Source organism: Perognathus longimembris, chromosome 18 (genome assembly GCF_023159225.1).
Source record: "Perognathus longimembris pacificus isolate PPM17 chromosome 18, ASM2315922v1, whole genome shotgun sequence".
NCBI classification, from domain to species: Eukaryota; Metazoa; Chordata; class Mammalia; order Rodentia; family Heteromyidae; genus Perognathus; species Perognathus longimembris.
The window spans coordinates 5,579,474-5,586,532 of NC_063178.1; positions in this window are offsets into that span (position 1 = coordinate 5,579,474).

Genomic DNA, 7,059 nt, shown 5'->3' on the forward strand with positions numbered 1-7,059 from the left:
AAATGTTCAGATCCATGGGCTACTCACAAACAAGACAGGAACAGAAGGTCTCTGAGCAGAGGAAGTGTTATTCTTAGATTCCAGCTGAAAGAAAGAATGTTGGAAGTTGGTGACATGCTTTACTCTGGGTAACATGTTTCTTTTGAATATTGCTATCACATAATCACACACACACACACACACACACACACACACACACACACACACTCTATCCCTCTTCCTCACTTCCAGGATTTGGCTTTTTTTTTCCCCCAACATAATTGTGACTATAGTGGCATTGGGTGTCACTCGTAAAACAATATTATCCTGGAGTATAATCATGATCCTCTCCATTGTGAAAACACTGAAAATCTATCTAGTAAGTGAACAACTGTTTGTTGCTAATAATTCTGATGCTGCTCTGAAATGTTCTCCTGAGGATTCATATCCTCCGTGTGGGTTTTGAAACATCTGTTCATACCAGAGCTAGCAATGGAAGCATTGATTTGCTCTTTGTGGTTCGATTACACATGAGTTGTATTTGTGTACTTTGTACTGTAAGTTCAATTACATACTGTGATTTGATTAATTTTATTTATATGCCCAGTGAACCTAGATATTTAAGAGGAAAAAACTTCTTGACTTATTTCTAAGGAGCTATGTGTGTGTGTGTCCGTGTGTGTGCACATTTCAACTAAAACACTCTGAGTTTACTGTTGAAATGTGTGTGGCGCATATTACTTAAAAAAGGTTGAACATTTACTCTGAATGGGTGCTCTATACCTAAAACAAGTGACTAAATTATGCAATTATGCCTTAATTCGTGACAACAGTACATTGGCCATCATAGAAATGTAAAATACAATGATTTTTCTCATTGATCACTCTTTTCATAAAATCACTTATCTATTCAAATGAGTAGAAAAGATGTCAATTTTCAGATCATTTTTGCTTTAGAAGGAATAGGAGGCTTTAGAGCAGTGGTCTTCAAATATTTGTTACTATTTAACTATTATTTTTCAAAGGAGCACTTCTCAATCATTTTTATAGCAACATATACATTTTCTGCTACATATGGTTAGTTGCCCACCATGCAAATTTCAGTATACAATAGACAAGTAGATTAAAAGATAACAATAAAATTGTCCTTTCAAATGTGTTCAGAAGGATTTTAACAGCAAGAGGATTGTACTCTGACCATCACCTATTATAGGAAAGAAGACAAACAAATTCTACAATTGCAGGAAACTGAACATTGTTCCCATTTCTCTTTGAACTTACATCCTTATTTTACTTCTCCATTGGTTTTAGCCTAATAGAATACATTTTACTGAAATAATTTCATTGTTTCATGATCCTTCCTTAGAAGAAAACATACAAATTAAAAATAAGATATTGAAGTACGGGTCATACAGCACTAAATTTTACATCTATTTGTTATTACAATTACCATTGTATTAAATATTTATCCAATGCTGTCAAAACAACATAAACACAACATAATTTTATGTATTTAACATGAAAGTAAAATAAATAAGAAATTCATACTTCAATAAGTACATAGTAATACTATTTCTGTTTAAATTTTATGTTTAATCTTTAGTTGTACAAAGGTAATACTTTTTCTGTAGTACATTTTGGTGTTTCCTATAACATGTTAACTTATGCATTCATAGATAATTGTTATTTATTAACGAAATGAAGTAAGTGTCACATTAAATCTATTTTGTTACTATTGGTGCTGGGAAATTTTGGAATGCTATGGAATTTTACTGAGGTTTATAAAACACTTTTGGAGTAGATAGAAAGAAGCAAAAATGTGTAATTTTTACACAATGTCATCACTCACTTTCAATCTCAATTAACATCTCCTTGAAAACAGATGGATAGCACCCAACTTACAAAGCGAGGGTGCAGTCCACTCCTGAGAGCACTCTGGTGTCACTGTGACTAATTTGTGTATATACCTCCTTCTTTTTGAAGACTTTTGGCAGTCTCGTCCTTGAACCCGGGGTTTCGTGCTTGCCATGTTTAAGTGTCTCACTGCTGCTGCTCTACTAGACATTGTTTTTGCTGGTTGTTTTTGTGATTTTCTCATTGTGCTCCTGTTCTATGCTTCCCATAGGAACAAGGATGGCAGGTTCAAACCACCATGCCCAACTTCTTTTCTTTTCTTTCTTTTTTGGCCAGTCCTAGGCCGTGAACTCAAGGCCTGAGCACTGTCCCTGGCTTCTTTTTGCTCAAGGCTAGCACTCTGCCACCTGAGCCACAGCGCCACTTCTGGCCATTTTCTGTATATGTGGTGCTGAGGAATCGAACCCAGGGCCTCATGTATACGAGGCAAGCACTCTTGCCACTAGGCCATATTCCCAGCCCTCAACTTCTTTTCTATGGAGGTAGGTCTCGGAATATTTTCCCCCTTAGGATAGCCTGGAACCATCATCCTCTTAATCTCTGGCTCACAATTAGCTGGGACAAGGGGCAAGCACCGGGCCATTGGTTGAGATAGGGGAGCTCTCATAAACTCACACAGGAGAACCACTCTCATGAAAGTGTCCTTACAGAAAAACACACACCAGCATGCATTCTTGCTGGCAAGTTTCTGGAGTGATTTTAAACACATGTAATCTTCACTTTAAATGTTTTGTTCTATTTATTATGCAAGTCGATGAGTTGGCCTTGATCAAAGCAAAAGATTCTTGTTACCTTCACAGCATGTAACTTTTACTAAAAAGCCCTGCCTTGGGAATCAACCATTTAACTAAATCCCATTGAATGATCCACTGACAGCATGCTGTCCCACTACGACTTCCATCCGACTTCACATGAAAAGAACCTGGCTATTCTCACATTGATGTGTGTCACATCAAGACCACGGGATGTGTTCTCCTTCCTATTCTTGTGGGTTTGGAGAGGGCATGTGGTCAGCCTGTCCTCTGATAGTGAAGAGAATTAGAAATACTGAGCTTCGTATTTCTAGCTGATGCAAGAGATTTCAATCCAGTTTTCATGGAGTCAATGATCTTTAACTCTGCATACAGAGTGTTCTATGGCAGACACGATGGCGTATACAGTTCCATGGGGGTTTGTTTTAGCTTTGATTTATGTATGGTGAATGGGATTGATGGAGGAGCTTCTTTAACCACTTTGTCAAAACTTCTCTTTCCTGCATTGGGGGAGTCTGTTTCGTGGTAGCTTAATCAATGCCAACGTTTTGTACCAAATCAGCAAAACTTGTGAATCTTTTGGCAATGTACTTAGATGATATGCTCCTCTCTGTCATTTTTTCATCAGGTCTTTCCAAAGCCACTTCCTGATTCACCCTTAAGATTCATTTCTTAACCTGAATGAATTAGTTTGTAGTATCACCTGAAGAAATGTTTATTCCCCTTGGCTTGCATCTTCATCACATGTTTTTTTAAAGTTCATCCTGTTTTTCAAGCCTTTCTTTCATCTTCCAGATAACAAATACACTGAAAATGATTGAAACAAACCTGTGACCTGTATAAGTAAGATGGCAGTCATTTCTTTTTTAACTTTCCAAGTCATCCTTTCAAAGGAAGACTCACAGCTTCTTCAAGTCATATTGTTCTTTCAAACCAATCCAGTCGAACTTACGTATTCTTGGCTTCCTTTGCTGATCCTTTGAAAAGCTCTACTTAGCAATTCTTAAAACACCACGAATCCCAATTTGTAAGGCTTGGAGACTGTAAGTTATGGGCTATTTTACTAATCTTAGACTAACGTTTATACCTATAAGTGGACCCAGAGGGAAAAATAAAACATAAAATGGTATTCAACAATTTCAGATGCTCTCCACGAGGTATGTTTCCTGACAAGATGAAGGAACGAAGCTGGACTAAGCCTTGCTGGGTATACCTAATATCCCAGCACCGGATGATTTGATTTAGGTAGGGGAGAAAGGTGACAACAAACTTCCCCTTTGTTGATGTAGTAAAAGCTCATTTGATTTGACAAACAGCCACACAATTACAGGCTAAGAAGCCCAACTCAGAGTAACTGTAACTCAGTGTTGTTGTTGTTGTTTTGTGTGTGTGTGTGTGTGTGTGTGTGTGTGTGTGTGTGTGTGAAGGCAGAGATGACTTAGATTTCCCAGCTTCGTGGCACAGAACCCAGAGGCTAGTGAAGTTGTACAGTTTAGAAACAAAGGCCTCCAAACCTGGTAGGTGAGCAGTGAGCATGCCCAGCCCAGCCATGCTTCTGTCCCCAAGCGTGCGGATCAGCTTGCTGTTGCTGCGATGAAACTCTTGAGGTATGAGGAGGAGGAGGAAAAGTGTGCTTGGCCTGCTGGTTTCTGAAGTTTCAAGCATGGCTGCTTGGGCCCATTGTTTCGGGTGTGTGGAAAGGCAGAGAGCATCATGGTACAGAGTGTAGAAGAGGATAGAGCTGCCCACATCACGGTAGCGCGTAGACCTTTAACATTCAGAAATGGAATTAAATATGTACATCAAGATGCCAATCTCTTCTCGGGTCTCATCTGGGCAGTAACTTAAGTTCAGCTTCTCACTGAAATTTATCCAGATGTTTAAACCCTCTTGACTGGAAGAGCTAGGAGGTAAAAGGCAAAAGAACCCAAAGGCACATAATGGCACACAACTCCCAAATAAGCACCACCCAAATGGCATTCCCAGTGGAGAACCAGGATGCCACTTCTCTGAGGCAATTCTGGAATACTCTAGGATTGGGAGGACATTTCCTAATTAACGCTCCAAGACGAGCAGCCCTCCCTGTCTGTGGCTCCAAATTCATTTGGTGTTGGTATTGGAGCTTGAACTCAGGACCTGGTGCTCAGTGCTCTACCAGGGGAGCAATTCTCCAGGTAGGAATTATGCTGGCTTATTTGTGATAGAGTCTTGAGACTTCTTCCCTGGGCTATCTTCACATTCAGGGGTCAGTCTCCGGCAGAGCTAGGATTACTGTTGTGAGCCACTGGCTCAGGCTTGGTCTTGATTTTTGGACCTTGATTTTGCCCTTATCTTTTCTGTCTGAAATGGGATCAGTGCTCTAAGCTGGGGACTTAAAGCCTGCCGACGACCAGAGAACGTCTATTGTTGTATGTCCAAGGTTCTTTTGATCTTCACTCACACCTCCTTTAATACTGATCCAACTTCTCCTTGTGTCTCTCACTTCTACTGTAATCTGCACCAAACTATTTAACGCAGCATGGAAGTTTAGCTAGACACTTGGAGGTCAGAAAATCACATTAATTGTTTTCTCAGGCGTGCATGGGCTTCCTTGTGGGAAGTGTTCAATCAGGATTCCAGCTGGAGGAGCTTTTTGGCTCCTGAAGATTGGCTTTGGAGATGCAGGATTCATGGTCACAGAAGCTCATTGACAGGATGGCTCATTTATTTCTTGTTCATTTCCTCCTCCTCCTCCTCCTCCTCCTCCTCCTCCTCCTCCTCCTCCTCCTCCTCCTCCTCCTCCTCCTCCTCCTCCTCTTCTTCTTTCTTCTTCGGCTTCAGATGCTCTTCACATTCCTCTTGACTGTTCTTAATGACATAGAGGTTGGTCTTGTCAGTGTGACATTCAGGAGAGAATGCGGGATGGGGACATGACAGGGTTCTCATGGGCTTATTCAGTGGCCACACACCACACCACCACTTCCACCAGACTGCCCACTAGAGGTAAGTGACTAAGTCCATCCTACTTTCAAGAGGAGGAGAAATTACAGGTTGGCATCTGCAAGCACCATTGTCAGAGAACTTGCACTCACATTTCCAAACCATCCCCCAGTGGCTAAATCGTGTGTGGATTGTGTGGGCTCACTTCCTAGTGGGATGTCTAGGCCAGACAAGGGTGGTGTGTGCTTTGAGCAGAAAGTTGGCTTCGTTTCTTGGTAATTCTCACGTGTTTTCCTTCGTGCACGAATCCTCTTTGTCTTCATTTTTTTGTGTGTGATGAAAAATGGCCACAAAATTCCCAGGAACTGCACTTCCATGTTGTTAAGAGGAAGAGAAAGAACTTACCTCTTTGGAAGTCTCCCTAAGTTTAAGGAAATAGGAACTTGGCCTGGGAGATATGGAATAATGATGCTCAGTTATCTCCAGTCAGGATACATAGGCCACACTGCAACATATAACTTGTGAGACATACACAAGCTGTTTATTGTTCCACTTGAGAAGTTCCTTTTTTTTTTTTTTTGGCCAGTCCTGGGCCTTGAACTCAGGGCCTGAGCACTGTCTCTGGCTTCTTTTTGCTCAAGGCTAGCACTCTGCCACTTGAGCCCCAGCGCCACTTCTGGCCATTTTCTGTATATGTGGTGCTGGGGAATCGAACCCAGGGCTTCATGTATACGAGGCAAGCACTCATGCCACTAGGCCATATTCCCAGCCCGAGAACTTCCTTTTAAAGTCAAAGTGTACCTCAAGTCTTCATTTTTAATTTGGAAAATACAGAAACCAATGAGACTATCTCCTTTTTCCCCAGGCCGATCTATTTTATTATGTGATCTATTACAATAGATGACTAAAACAGTGAGTCTGCTTGGCTCTTTACAGCCAAGCTAGGGTCTAAAAGACAGCCTTACACAGAGTAGACCCTGAATAAAGAGGTTTTGAAATAACCAAGCAATGGGAGAGAAAGCAACCATATTACATGACTGTAAGACAACATAGAAGGAAAATCTCTAGTGCAACCCTGATGAACAGCAACCTCTGAGCTGCCTCTAGCATCTTAAACATGCATCTCTTTACTCTTGCACATACTTGATTTTATTCACTACCCTTCCTCCCTTTCTGTTATTGCCTCTTCTCCCTACAAACACGTATCTCTCTGGGACAACACATATAGGTACTTCCTTTTCTGCCATGGAAGGAAGTGACTGCATGCTTGGACACGTCTCCCGTTATTAAAGGATTCTATTTCTGTCTTTTTCTTCTTGTACAGGAAGTTGAGAGAGCTAACTAACTCTTTGTCAGCAGGTTATGGATGCTCATGGCATGTTAGTATTCATTGCTGAGGTCATACTGATTCACTCCTATTCGGTGAATTCATGAAAATAAAGCAAAAGGAGGGAGTATTTTCCCAAGAGAACTTTAAAGTGATCGTTTGTATTGC